General features: G+C 35.8%; 1 protein-coding gene across 2 annotated transcripts in view; it reads right to left on the bottom strand.

Moving 5' to 3' along the window:
* LOC129749817 (serine/threonine-protein kinase Genghis Khan) overlaps positions 1–6769 on the bottom strand; it is a 69370-nt gene extending 62601 nt beyond the window's left edge. For both annotated transcript variants that reach the window (XM_055744907.1, XM_055744908.1), the window contains exon 1: positions 6734–6769. The gene's annotated coding sequence lies outside the window, so the exon portion shown is untranslated. The remainder of the gene's footprint in view (positions 1–6733) is intronic.
* Positions 6770–14219: the final 7450 nt, after the last annotated feature.

Here is a 14219-nt window from a genome sequence, read left to right as displayed (position 1 = left end):
CATTCAATTGGTTTCCCGTTCCTTCACTCCCGTTCCCTTTCCCGTTTCCATCACAAGACAAAGGAATGCATTGAAAGAAGGACAAACGCCGGGAAGCCGCCGTTGTGCGTTTTTTTTGTGATTGATCGATGACAGATAGCCTATGACAAATATCCCTCGTCCTACATGAAGCTCGAATAGTACACTGGTTAAATTGCCGGACTGGCAAGACGATTGAATTGGTAAATTGAGTTCGATTCTCACTACGGCGCTGTGGTTTTATTTTCTATTTTCTTGTTTCTGGGATGAATTATCCAATAGGAAGGAAATCCCATAAAATGTGTTTCTTGTTTCGCTTGAATGTAGTAGTCATGCATCATTTTGGTTGGGAGCCGAGTCCTTATGCCAGTTACGGTTTTTCAAACATACCGTCTTCGGCACAGTGCACATTTCAGCGCATTATCGGCACAGAGATATGCTAAATAGGCATTGGATTTTTGCAACCTCTTCTATGGGTGTAACCATAGCCCAAACCACCTCTTCGAGGAATCCAGAAATTGCTTCTAGCTGTGCTTGAGCATGCTGACAGCAGCGCCAACCAGAGCACGAGAATAACCCTCTCGGCTAACAGCTCTTCCGGAGTGTTCTTCCAGGTGGACCGTCGTGTTGCCCAGTTGCGCATCCAGGGACTCCTCCCGGCCGTCGGACGTGAGCTCACGCATGCTCGATCCGCGAACCTTCCCGGACTTGGCCTCTCGCGGTACCTCATGGCTGGGCTAGGACATCTCGCTGCCTGGTGGTCCTCTGGCCTAAATCAATTCCTACACCCACAAATCAGACTTTATTGATTCTATGGCAAATGAAGTGGTCATGCATCATTTTGCGATCTGTCTTTATGCTAGTAGTGGTTTTCCAATCATATCATATTTGGCATAGTACACTTTTCAGCGCACTTTCGGCATTGGATTATTGCAACCTCTTCTATGGGTGTATAATATTTTCTCAGACATCATTACATTTTCCAGCTAAGATTAGCATAGTTACATGAAGCGAAAGGAAACTAGTAAAAAAATTATTACACTGTCTGGAATATTTCGGACCAGAAGATATATTACATGAGCAACATAACATGAGCTACGATACAAATCCCATCATAAATACGTGATTATTACTATGCAACCGAAAATACTTCCATCAATTCGTAAAAAAAAGTTTACAATCTTTGACCACGACCACCAAGACGACAGCCGGCGACTAATCGACTATCGCAGGCATTCAGGAATTCGACCAAAAAGGTGCGATGAACTTTGCCGAATCGTTTGCGCGCTCGCCCGCCGCTCTTCTCTGACATTTATCGCCCGGCTCTGTTTTCATCACCCAACTTCCCTCCCACTTATCATCGGTCGTCCTGTTCCACAAAAAACATTAACAACAAAACCGGCGGACGACGGGACGACGGCAAGCAACGAGAATCGGTATGACTGAGTTTCCGAGTTCAAATGCCGATGAACCACCCCCGACTTCTACCGAATGGTTTCTTTTCTCCCGCTCGATAAATTTTACCCATCATGGTGTTGCTATTTTGCTCGTGCCGTGGCTGGCTATCAAGTTGATTGAAGAGGTGTTTATGCGAATTTTCCTAATGCAGTTTGTGAATGGATCGATAGAAGGATGTGAGACGCGACAATAATGCTTGCTAGCTATAGCTAGCGTTGAATCGCTTAATTTGCGGCGAAACCAATCAATGAGCCAATTGATGAATGATGCGTTTTATGTTAGGTACCCAATTTATTTGGAGTATTATTCAACGTTATTGTTGATTTCCCTCTAGTCAAAAATATGCAAAAAAAAGGATAACATTAGGGCCGGATGCGTCAACGCCTTTTTGTTGTATCACACAATATGGTTTCCTTCTGTGGTGGCGCGAAGCGATTTATGAAGTTTATCGAGTCGAATCTACGTAAGTTGTACGGAATAATAAAACCATTTTCACCTAATATCCCATTAGCCAGTTGATTAGTTGGAGCCCGGAGGTTGTCCGGACTAAAAAAACAACAGATTACATGAAAGGGTTCCATAAAAAAAGTAAAAGCTCATTCGGTCGTAACAAACCCGATCGGAACCAGAAGGCAAAAAGAGATGATTTAATTAGAAACACCCACCCGCATAATTACATGATGGTTAAGGGGCGCGCGCGGGATTTGCGCTGTTTGAAGATCTTATTTTTTTTCGCAGCAATTTGTTGTGAACCAGACAAAATGCAGTGAATATCTACTAATGAATGAAGCTGCTAATTAAGTGCAGTTCGGTACATGGAGTGTCTAAGTTGGGCGGAACGATTATCGGGAAGTAAGAAAAAAAAATGTACATATGCATGATGAAGTTAAGAGCGCTGCCTGGGTTAAGAATTTATATTTAAATAATTAAGTGCACACATGCCGTAATGGATGCACGAACAAAATTGCATAAACATCGGAATACTTTTTACGAACGTGAATGGTAAGCAGGAGCTTCCTTTTTAGATTTATTGAGTTAACTTTGATTTTAGCTTATTTTTTGTAAGGTAATTTAGAATGTTTTATTTTAAGACAACACATTTGGCGATCCCGGCGGTTCAAAGAAAAAAAATGAAACCCCATAGCAAACAAAAAACTATTAAAATCAATAAACGGCGCTAAGCATGATTTAAAGTGAATTAAGAGGGCAGCTTAAAATAAAAAAGAAATAGTCGAGAGGACAGCTTAGATATTTCGTCAACATTACATCAAAGTGAGTTGAGAAAACAGCCTGATAATAAAATGAAATCTGTCGCATTATGAACCGAGAGGACAGCTTAAACATATTTAGTAGGATTGAAAGGACAGCTTGAACTAACAAACAAAAAAGAGTCGAGATGACAGCTTAAACGTATAACGATTTGAGTTACAGGTGGTTGATATAATTTGATATACTAAAAACTATCTAATCGAGAGGACAGCTTCAAGTTGATTGAGAGGACAACTTTAAGAGCTTAAATAGTCTATCAAAAGGTACTCAGAGTGAATCCAAATGACAGTTAGAGCATATTGATGAAAATTTCATGTAAATAAGACGAGATTTTGACATGCTCAGAATTAGGACTCGAAAGACAGCTTCAAGTGGGTTGAGAGGACAACTTGAAGACGTAAAAAAGGAAGAGGGAGTCGAGTGGACAATTGGAAAATATTATTCAGAATTTTAAGTGGGTTGCGAGCCCAACCCACAGAAAATTGCTTGCCGGAAGGAAAGCTTCAAGTGGGTTGAGAAAACAGCTTCAAGTGAATTGAGAGGACAGCTTGAGTAGGTGAAATAATCAATCAAAAGAAACATTGAATGAGGTAAAATAACAGAGGACAAATCAAAAACCACAAGCACAATTCAAACATAAACAAACATATCGAAAAGAATGTTAAGTTGAGATGAGACGACCTTTGGCCGTGAGTTCGAGCACAAAAGTAAACATCGATCACAGTTGTACCGAATAACAGGGTTGCTAGCGATTTTTTGTTTTGAAATTCCAAAGTTTTTCCCGGTTTTCCCCCGGTTTTTTCCCTGTTATAAATGATGATTTTCCCATCTATTATACTCGTTTTTTTTAATATAAAATCATGGTGAATAAAGAAAATCAATGAAAAGGGACTAAAATTTTTAACAATTGTACACCAAAACTTATCAACCGGTTAGAAATCATGACAAATACTTCGGCATCTCTTAACACGTAGTCTTTCGTATGAAATTGACAGTTTTTCATGATTTTTTTTTAAAACGACTGTTACGAAATTGGCATCTAATCGTTGTTTTGCTCTACAATTTCAACAATTTTGCAAAAATAAGTCCGGTTTAATTGATCTTCACTATAATGTACTGCTTTTCAGCCACTGTGAAATTTTCTAGAATTCTAGAACAAAATTGTAAAGTTTGTATAGAAATATTTAAAAAATTTCATCGAAACATAATACCAAATCTGCTTGTCAACTTGAATAGGGATTTGTCTTACAAAACTTAAAATCACCAATTTGCAGGAAAATATTAAGCTATTTTCTGAATGCAGATATAGGTATATTCTTGTACAAATCCAAAGATATGTTTAAGAAAAAAATAGTTTATCTATCCAATACAAAACAATGAGTAGCTTTAATCATTTGAACTAAAGATTCTTGAGAATATAGAAAATCGCTTTAATCGTTGGAATGTAAGATTTTATTTTGTATAGGATAACAACCTTAGATTTCGTTGGTAGCTTTTTTCGATACAATTTTCAAATAAGATATATATTCCAGCGTAGGAAACTTTAAGCAACAGTTTAACGTAGGAAGAAATAAAAACTTAACACTCGCGACATAATTAAAACGAAATACATAAAAACAACATTGAAAAACTAATATCTTTTTCTGGTGAAAAAGAGGTGTAACTATGCTTAAAAACGTCTCACGCTGCCAAATTATTTGCTTTTTGCATAAACTAATTTAATGAAATATGTGTATCGAACACTGAATCATTTGACGTCAAAAACTAAATCTGGTACAGTCTGGATAAGTGAAAAACCTCTAGAAGTGAGAGAAAATACCAAATCCAAAGCTTTTTAAAAACAAAACCTCTTTAAGTGAGAGTGTAAAACCTCTATAAGCTAGAGATGTTTTCCTGACTAGACCAAAGAAATTAGAGAAAATACGAGTTATGTATTGAAGTTTTATTAAAAAAAAAGGATATTGATTGGGTTCCCGAAGAACAAATGCCCTTAGTTCCATTTTGAAACTCACTCAAGAAAACTTAGAACTGATGCATCAACTGGAATAGTTGCATTTCTAGATCACTTAAATACATTTGTATGTTGCCGACCCTCTTTAAAGGAGAACCTGATTAGTTTAAAACCTCTTTAAACGAGAAAAAAGTTTAGTTCTTTATAGTCTCTCGACTGTGGTTAGTTTTGTGTTTAGTTTTGTCGGTAATAGTATTTACAACATTTGAGTTAGGCTTGTAAGTGAAGCACACTTCCGGAGAGCGAAGAACGAAGATATCACATATTGCAATTAGTTAAAAAGCTATTCAAACTTCGTTTGTTTACTATTGAACGAAAGTAAGTGTTTATGAGATAAATCTATATCGAGACTGTCAAAAACCACTCTTAAATTAAAAAATAGTTTTTGAAATTCCGTGAAACATTTTCAAACATGACAATTTTCCCGGTGAGGTGCTGAAATTTCCGGCATTTTTCCCGGTTTCCCGGTGACGCGATGGAATTCCAAAGTTTTTCCCGGTATTCCAGGTTTTCCCGGTTCGGTAGCAACCCTGGAATAAGTTTTTCAATGACTGTCCACCAACTGCATCGTTGGTATAAGTCGCGAATGACATAAAAATGTTAAAATAACTATTATCGCAAAAAAAATGTTTTGAGTGATGTAGAGAAAAATTTAAAAAAAATTTAATCTTGTTTTCGTAGCAGCGAAATATTTAAATTGAATTTTCTTAGCAACTCTGATAAGTTTTCGAAAAATAATTAAACCAGTATACTATCTGCATCCTTCGTCTACAAACGAGCAACAGTTTCAAGGTAATGAAGGTGACATAAATTAAAAGTAATCTCGACTACAAGACTTACCGGCAATTTGTATCGTTTATATTTTGAGCTTTTTTCCTGTTGCTCTTTCTCTCTTCCACCCTCTCTGTCTCTTTCGGTTACCAAGAGTCTTATAGCACAAATGTATTTTTACATAGAAGCCCCATTGATTGAGCTGCACAATATCTCGACACTCGAATTAACGCCGAGCAGGAACCGAAAGGGAAAGAAAGCTTAATTATCATACAATGGGACTCTTGTAAAGAGGAAAACAACAACAACAAAAACGAGAAGAACCAAGGAAATGAAATTGCAGCGGGAGTTTGTTTGTGGAGATGTGTGTTCGTTCGTTTTTTCTGCAACCATGCATTTATGGAACAAACGTGTGCACATGATACGTCTTACATTGAGCTAGGCCTGCCTTAACAAATGGATGGAAAGCTTCCCTCCCCCCATTACGAATCGTCGTCATCGTCGTCGTCGTACTTATCGTAATTAAGTGGAACATTCATCCAACAGTGAGTATTTCACTAGGCTGATACCCGCGTGCCCGTTAACGAGCTCTAATGGGAATTGTTAGGCTGTTTGGTTATCGGAATGGATACCTGGCCAATGGCACTATTTTTTTTGCTGATGGAAGTTTGTTACTGTGCGTTTCAAATAAACGAGAATCAATAAGCCCCGGCAAGTCAAACTGACATTGGAAACAGCGTTTAGTCATTATGGGGTGCATAAATAAACCGCAAAACATCCAGCACCGAAACATATGACTAGCTCTCAAAAGAACCTATTTAGCAGCTTTTTTTTGTTCATTGAAAACTGGTTTCCAGAGAGTCGGGTTATTAATTTCTTATGTTGTAATAAGAGAAAAATTGACGTTACAAATAAATAATTAATTGATGCCATTAAGTGTGCTTTTGTATTTGAAAACGTATGCATCCACTACACATATTGTGAAACATAAATTCAAAGTTCGTGTTTTTGCAATTTTGAAAAAAAAATGATTGAATACACCGGCCAAAAGATAAATGAGTTTATTATTAACCCTAATGAGTTGTTATAGAGAGCTGCTTATGACAAGAATCTGTGCCCTACATTCTACAATTTAAAGCATGAATTCAGGTTTTCTTTGTATATAGTTTCAGATGCATTATCAAAACATATTGATGAAATACTCACTTGGTGTTGGATGCTACACAGGAATCTGAAAAGAAAAAAGAAGAAATTATTATGAGTTTTGTTTTATACAGCTTTCCTTGTGTAAAATACAATATCATGAAAGTTCACATTTTACTGAGTAGAAGAAACCCGAGGAAACTGAAACCTTCAAACCCCTAAACGAACTTGAAAGGTCCATAAAAGGCAGTTCATCGACCATAGGGACGTTCAAGGGAGTGAATTCGTAAGAAGAAGATCTTACGACATCCGAAGGGTTAGGTTGGATTGGTCTTGAGCAGTTATTGCCGAATATACAACTAACCTATTGTGCAAGTCTTTGTAGTCCCCGCCCCCAAGATTTGTTTTTAGAAGAGCGCGTCAAAAGCAGGAGAACTTAATACGAGTAGTACTGCAACAGATACATACCCATGCGCTCAATCCCTTTGTTCGATGCCCTGATGCATCCCCCCAACCCAAGGCCGGATTAAAGGGGGGGCAAAAGGGGCAATTGCCCCGGGCCCCCCGGCTCAGAGGGGCCTCCCGAGAGAAAAAAAAAGTTTTAACATTACTTTAATCGTATTTCTTCAAACCTATAAAAAAATCAAAGCTAGAAAATCGGAATGAAAACTTGAAATATAACCACTAAAGGGGCCCTCGAGAAATAATATCTAGATCTAGAATAGTTTTTCTCTTACATAAGTTAAGGGAGCCCCTAGAGTAAACAGTGAAGGAGTTCTCCCGCATTTTGCGAGCTGAGAATATCAAAATCTTGGTAATGAATTTTCAAAATTTTCAACCCAAAATCTGGACAAAAATAATGTAAACCGAATTCGAAAAAAATGGAAAAAAACTAAGAAGAATATGTGGCAACTCAATTCACATTTTTTATATCATGTCAGTTAGAATATTCTGTACAAAACAGGTAAAATAAAGAAAAACATCTGCTCATTTTCATTACATACAAACGTCATGGACAATAATAATGTTTATTATTACATTAACTTTCCCATAATGGTTATTGCCCTAAAATATCAGCTAATTTCGCAAAACTGACTCACAGTGCTAAGAGAGAACAGAGAAGCTTCATAAAAAAATCAGAATTTTTCCCGGCAGTATCCGGATTAAAACCAGGTATTATTATAACTTTTCATTTTTTCAATCATTATTATTGAAGTTTCCGTTGGTTTAAAAATTACCTCTTCATTTTTTGAAATAAAAGCTTTAAACAAAACTGTGTTTGTTTAAATTGGACCAATCGACAGTATAGAGTTTCTTAATTGAATTTGCATCCCTATTTATGTCTGAAACTTAAACTTTTTTTTAAATTTATTATTGAAACATTTTCAACTAATTTAACAAGAATTTTATCATATACTGAAGTAAATATCCTGAATTCAGGATATCCTTTTCCAAATAATAATTCTCAAATTATCATGAAAACGATCTTATAGTTGACTTGCTAATATCATAGAGCTACTCTCTTAACATGAATATTTCTATGTTTTCAATCTTATCTTTTTCCAGATTTAATTCATTGAGATTTTCAAGTCTTGTGTTGTTGCTTTAGTTACAGAAGTTTCATGGTTTTTCAGAAGTTTGAGAACTAAACTCATTTGGATTCCTTATTTAACTGTTTTCAATGATTCTGTGTGAAATTCGCATTTGGTCCAATTTCTGCTTCGGCTCTAAATGTAACTCTGAATTTCTTTTTTTTAATTTAAAATAAATTATTATTGTGTTTTTCAAACTTGATTTGCAAAACCCTACAAAACGATTTAGATTTGACTCATTGAATGATGGTTCTGAATATAATCTGATTTTAACATTTGAATTCTTAAACTTTTATGTATGTATCTCTATGGAATTTGAATTTAATAATTTTATTTATTTTTTTTTTTAATTTTGTATACTATGTTTCAAATCTTCATGTTATTTCCCAACTGTCATTAGGTAAGTATTTCTCGATGAAGCACAAACCAGACGATCGATGATGGAATGAGAATCATTTAAAATATCTATCCGATCATTTTTTCTAAATCAGAAAATTTTAGATGGTGTATTGAAAAAAATGAGAATTAAATTTTGCATATTGCAGCTCAAATCAGAGTTTTCATTTTTGAGAAATTTCTAAACTCTTCCGCAATGTTTGCACGTGATTAATTAACAGTTTTTATTTGAAGATGCCAAAAACTTTCTTCTACACAGACAACATGGCAATTTGCAGACAGTAGGTATACTGAACTCATTTTCAGTTCTTTTACGCATTTAAAATGTTTTGTATTCTCTGGGATAGCATTTGAAAAAAAAATCGAATCATAGGGGCCCCCCGAGAAAAATTGCCCCGGGCCCCCCGATGGCTTAATCCGGCCCTGCCCCAACCCAATGTAATATGAATTTTATAAGTTAATATGAGAGTTATATATGAATAGGTGAATATAAATATGTATATATGTGTTAATATGAATATACATATGTATCTACGTAAATATGAATGTCAATGTATCACAAACATGAACACAAATATTTGTTTATATAAATATTAAAAAATAAAGTTTTAATAAATAATCACTACAATTAGATACAAGATTTCAGGATGCCACCCAGAAACCTGAAATACAGAGGTTTTATGATGATGTGCTTAAACTATGAGACCAATCCAGCAATAAGATGAATTTCTCTGATTGAATAAACCTCACTAAGGCTGGAACAAACATCAATTTTTTCTTTTGTCACCCCCCCCCCCTTGGAAATTTCCAAAATCCCGAAGGGGGGGATAAATAAAGTTTGAAGTATTTTAGGTAAATTTCAAATAAAAAATCAAATATCCCAAAGATTACAAGACCAAGAACCAAACTTTGGAAGATGGAAGTTAATTCACATTTTGTATTCTTGATTTTATTGAATTTTTCGATAAAAAAGAAACCTGATTTATAAGTTTTATGCAATAATATAGTATGCAATTTGGTTGCATACAAGCTTTCGTGCAATTTATTCCAGTTTATTTGTTTTTCGCATTATTTTTTATTGTCCCCCCCCCCCCCCCCCTCGCAATGTTCCAACTCCGAGTGACAAAAGAAAGATTTGAAATTTGTTCCGGCCTAATTGAAACTAAAATAAATTATCAAGGTAAAGTAATTCATACATCATGTTAGTTGTTATACAATGTGAATCCAACTGCAATTTGAACCAGAAAACAAATAAACACTAAGCAAACTCTGGTAACAACGATGAATTCCAAAACACTATTAAACGTTCATACTGTACAAAATAAATAAAGTAACATGAAATCGAAAATATAATACATAGTACACTAGATAAATAAATAAGGTTTTCAATGTAATACAGTGTATAAGACTGAAAAAATGATTTTTTTTGTTATAATGCACATTAATGTACATGATGTCACACAGTGAGAACAAATACTAGAAGCAAACGAATTTTGGAATGAAAATCGATTGAATAATGGAAAAAATGTAGAATATACTTCTATGAACCTTGGTTAGTAAAGTCAAATTAACCAAGAATTCCGTTTGTGAATTCGTTTGTGGAATTCTTGGTTTTGTTTTTAAAAACCTTGAAAAAAAAACAAGAATTCCACAAAACGAATTTACAAACGGAATTCATAATAAGCAGCTTTTTCAAAGATGGTTGCAGAATTTCACAAGAATAAAAATATAAGTTCTACTAGAGACTTTCAAGTCTCATAATCAAGCTGGGAAGAAAGCTAACTCAGCGACCAAAAGTTCCATAGAATGATCCTTAAAAGCTCATTCAGCCTTGAACGTATTTACTGATTAAGAACCATTCTATGACATTTATAGTTACTTGGACTACGCTGAATTTTTAGATAGCGGGTCTTCAAAACCTCAATGTAAAGGGTGATACGGTCAAAATTTGGTCAAGGGAAAACGCGTGTAAATCGGTGAAATCGTTTATTCAAAAAATAGACTTATATTTCTTTTTCAAGTTTAATTAGTATAAAATTCAGGAAAAATATCCAGTTAGGCTTCCGCTTTTCCAAATCCGAATTGCCGGGCCTTACGCTTAACCCCTGCCATCAGATTTTGTACAGCCACCTTGTCCACCTTCTTCGCCGCAGAAAGCCAGTTTGCCTTGAACTGCTGCTCGTCCTTAGCAGTTTTTGTGGTCTTCTTTAGGTTCCGCTTGACAATAGCCCAGTATTTCTCAATTGGGCGGAGCTCTGGCGTGTTGGGAGGGTTCTTGTCCTTGGGAACCACCTGCACGTTGTTGGCGGCGCACCACTCCATGGCCTTTTTACCGTAATGGCAAGATGCCAAATCCGGCCAAAACAGTACGGAACAACCGTGTTTCTTCAGGAAAGGCAGCAGACGTTTATTCAAACACTCTTTCACGTAAATTTCTTGGTTGACAGTCCCGGAAGCTATGAAAATGCTGCTTTTCAAGCCACAGGTACAGATGGCTTGCCAAACCAGATATTTCTTCGCGAACTTTGACAGTTTCATGTGCTTGAAAATATCTGCTACCTTTCCTCTTCCTTTTACCGCATAAAACTCCTGTCCCGGAAGCTGCTTGTAGTCGGCTTTGACGTAGGTTTCGTCGTCCATTACCACGCAGTCAAACTTCGTCAGCATCGTCGTGTACAGCCTCCGGGATCGCGCTTTGGCCGTCGTATTTTGTTTATCATCGCGATTTGGAGTCACTACCTTCTTGTAAGTCGATAGTCCGGCTCGTTTTTTGGCTCGATGCACGGCTATTTGCGGCATCTCGGAGAGAGAGATTAGGGTTTCGCTTGAAACTACCGGCAACTCTCTTTGTCGTCTCAGCGGCTTCCGGTTTTCGACTTCCCCCCGATCCAGACTTCTGGCTGTCGACAAACGTTCCCCAAACACTTTAATTACATTTGTAACGATTGATTTGGCAACTTTTAGCGATTTTGCCAGCTTTGCGTTCGAGTAGCTCGGGTTTTCGCGATACGCGAGCAAAATTTTGATACGCTGCTCTTCTTTCTTGGACGGCATATTGACAACTGAAGAGTGAATTCCATAATCAAAATAGGAGCAACATTCTACACACACACACCTTCAAAATGAGGGGTGTTCAGGTTTTTTAAATGCAAAATTGAAAGAAATACGCCAAGTTGACATTGACCAAATTTTGGCCGTATCACCCTTTAATCGGTACCTTTCATTTTTCTTTTGGCCCCAAAGATTAGAAGCAACGGCATCACCCAAGGTACATAAAGGTTATAAAATGATGCCGAATGGAACTTGCAAATTGAATAACGCTACATTGAAAAGCACGTCTACGTCTCATGCGACAATACACAAGAATACACATTGTTAAACCACATGTTCGGAACTTTTAAAGTTCTAACAAACGTCTGAACTAGGTCCAATTAGTGCAAATGGTTTCAATTCCCTCGGACACTCTTTACTCTACCAAATATGAACTTCACCCTCTAAAGCTTTTCGCAAAATATCCGTTTCCGAAAAATTTGACCTATAGTTTGATGGCGTTCCCTTGCCGCATATGTTAACCGATTTTGACGATATTAGGTTCGTTATGTATTAGGTATTTGTTCTGGTTTCTTAATGTTCCAAAATTAAGTGGATTTGTTTTACCAAGTTATCTGTAGTTGGTTCCGAATGAAAAAAAAAATCATGAAATAGCTTAATTAAGAAACTTTCTAATTATCTATTTTTGGTGAGCTTCAATGACTGCGAATAATATTTACTTCTGAGAAAAAGTAACATAAGTTTGCTCTTTAATTTTTTTACATTTCTACGAAAATACAGGAACTAGAAAAAATTTCAAGGAAATTTTAAACCATAATCTTAGATATTTTCGAAAAAAAAAACGTCTGCAATCTTCTACTAACATAGATGATACATAAATTAAAATCTTTAATATCAAAAAAATTGAAACGCTCTTTTGTGATGTCAGAAATGAAAAAGTTATATATCATTATTATATATATCATTTGAATTTTCTACAAACGTCTGCAATCTTCTACATAGATGATAAATAAATTAAAATCTTTAATATCAAAAAAATTGAAACGCTCTTTAGTGATGTCAGAAATGAAAAAGTTATATATCATTATTATATATATCATTTGAATTTTCTACAAATTGTCGAAATACATTTTTTTTTCTTACTGTAAGTTGATCGTTCCTCGATGTAACTTTTTTCAGTTTTCTACTCGTTCGATTTGAGCTAATCTTTGATTCATTCGAGTGAATTTTTTGAAGGATAATTTTTTTTTAAATTCTCTTTTACAATTTATGGCATTTCAGCGAATTATGAAATTCAAGCTAGAATTGTTAGGAATAGGATTGGTTAATCTTAGATCGATCTAAGGAAGATCGATCTTTAAACTCAGGTTTTTAATTTTTTGTATTGATTCTTTGGTATGCAAAAGTGCAATGCTTTAAATTCTGCATCAATAGATATATTTTTTAGTTTTGTACGCTATTTACTTAAACTTTTATATCTACACGATTAACCAAAAAAGTGGGTCTTAGACAGAAATATGGAAGGTGGAAATAAATCGAATAGTTAGTAAAAAATGTGATCTAGAGCTTTTGTGATCACTTAAACTTAGAGCTTTTGTAATCACTTTAATCACACAGCTTAAGGTAACCAAAAGAAAAAAAAAACAAATCGATTCCTTTTATTTCTAATCTTGTTTGATAGACATTGGATTGAAAAAAATTGCCTTTCTATGTTTCACATGTCCGTTTTTAATTTTTTTTATAAATGAAAAAAATATCAAAAATTTAATTTTATTAACCCTTTAAATCCCGCTTTCAGACGGGGTTTACTTCAATCGGCATTAAACCCAAGCCATTAACTTATTTTAACTTTCTTTTTGCGCAGAATGATTTGAAATATGTTAATCAAATAATCCATACTGACAATCGTTTTTTTTATTGCTTTTTTTTAATCTATTCTTCGAATCATGCCTACTGAAAACAAAAGCTTCTCAGATGTGTGCACGTAGAGCTTCGACCTGGATTGTCACCCTGGATGTGCCTATTCAACCTCCTGCCCTGCTAACGTAAAAAGCGAAATTGTAGTAACTTGACTGGCGCTAGAGGGAGCGCTAAACGAATCTCGGCAACACAAATGTGTCAACCCATGATGGTGCTCTACCCGCCCGGGAAATCCTGCGACAGTTTCACACCACTTGCAGCAGCATCAGAAAGTACCATACCGGCGGCTTCCATTCCTCTGTTCTGTTACCTTTCGCTTTCCTTGGAATGTGGCAATTTTCCCCGATGATGAAGTAGCAGCTCTCGGGCATCTGCCTACATGACTAAACTATTATTCTTTCGCCTCCTTTTTTCGCCATCGTTCAAAAAAACACGGGGCCGTTCGGGACGACGACATTTACTTGCTAAGGTTTTTTTTTGTTTCGTTCAGCTCAAATCAAAAGTGTACCCCTATGAAGCAATTTCTAGAGAGAAAGGAATGCTCTATTGCGCTACTACTACTACTAACTTGCTACCGGGTGTTACCTAGT

This window comes from Uranotaenia lowii, chromosome 2, assembly GCF_029784155.1.
Source record: "Uranotaenia lowii strain MFRU-FL chromosome 2, ASM2978415v1, whole genome shotgun sequence".
NCBI classification, from domain to species: domain Eukaryota; kingdom Metazoa; phylum Arthropoda; class Insecta; order Diptera; family Culicidae; genus Uranotaenia; species Uranotaenia lowii.
The sequence above is the reverse complement of the archived record's forward strand: the minus strand, read 5'-3'. Positions and strand labels throughout refer to the sequence as shown.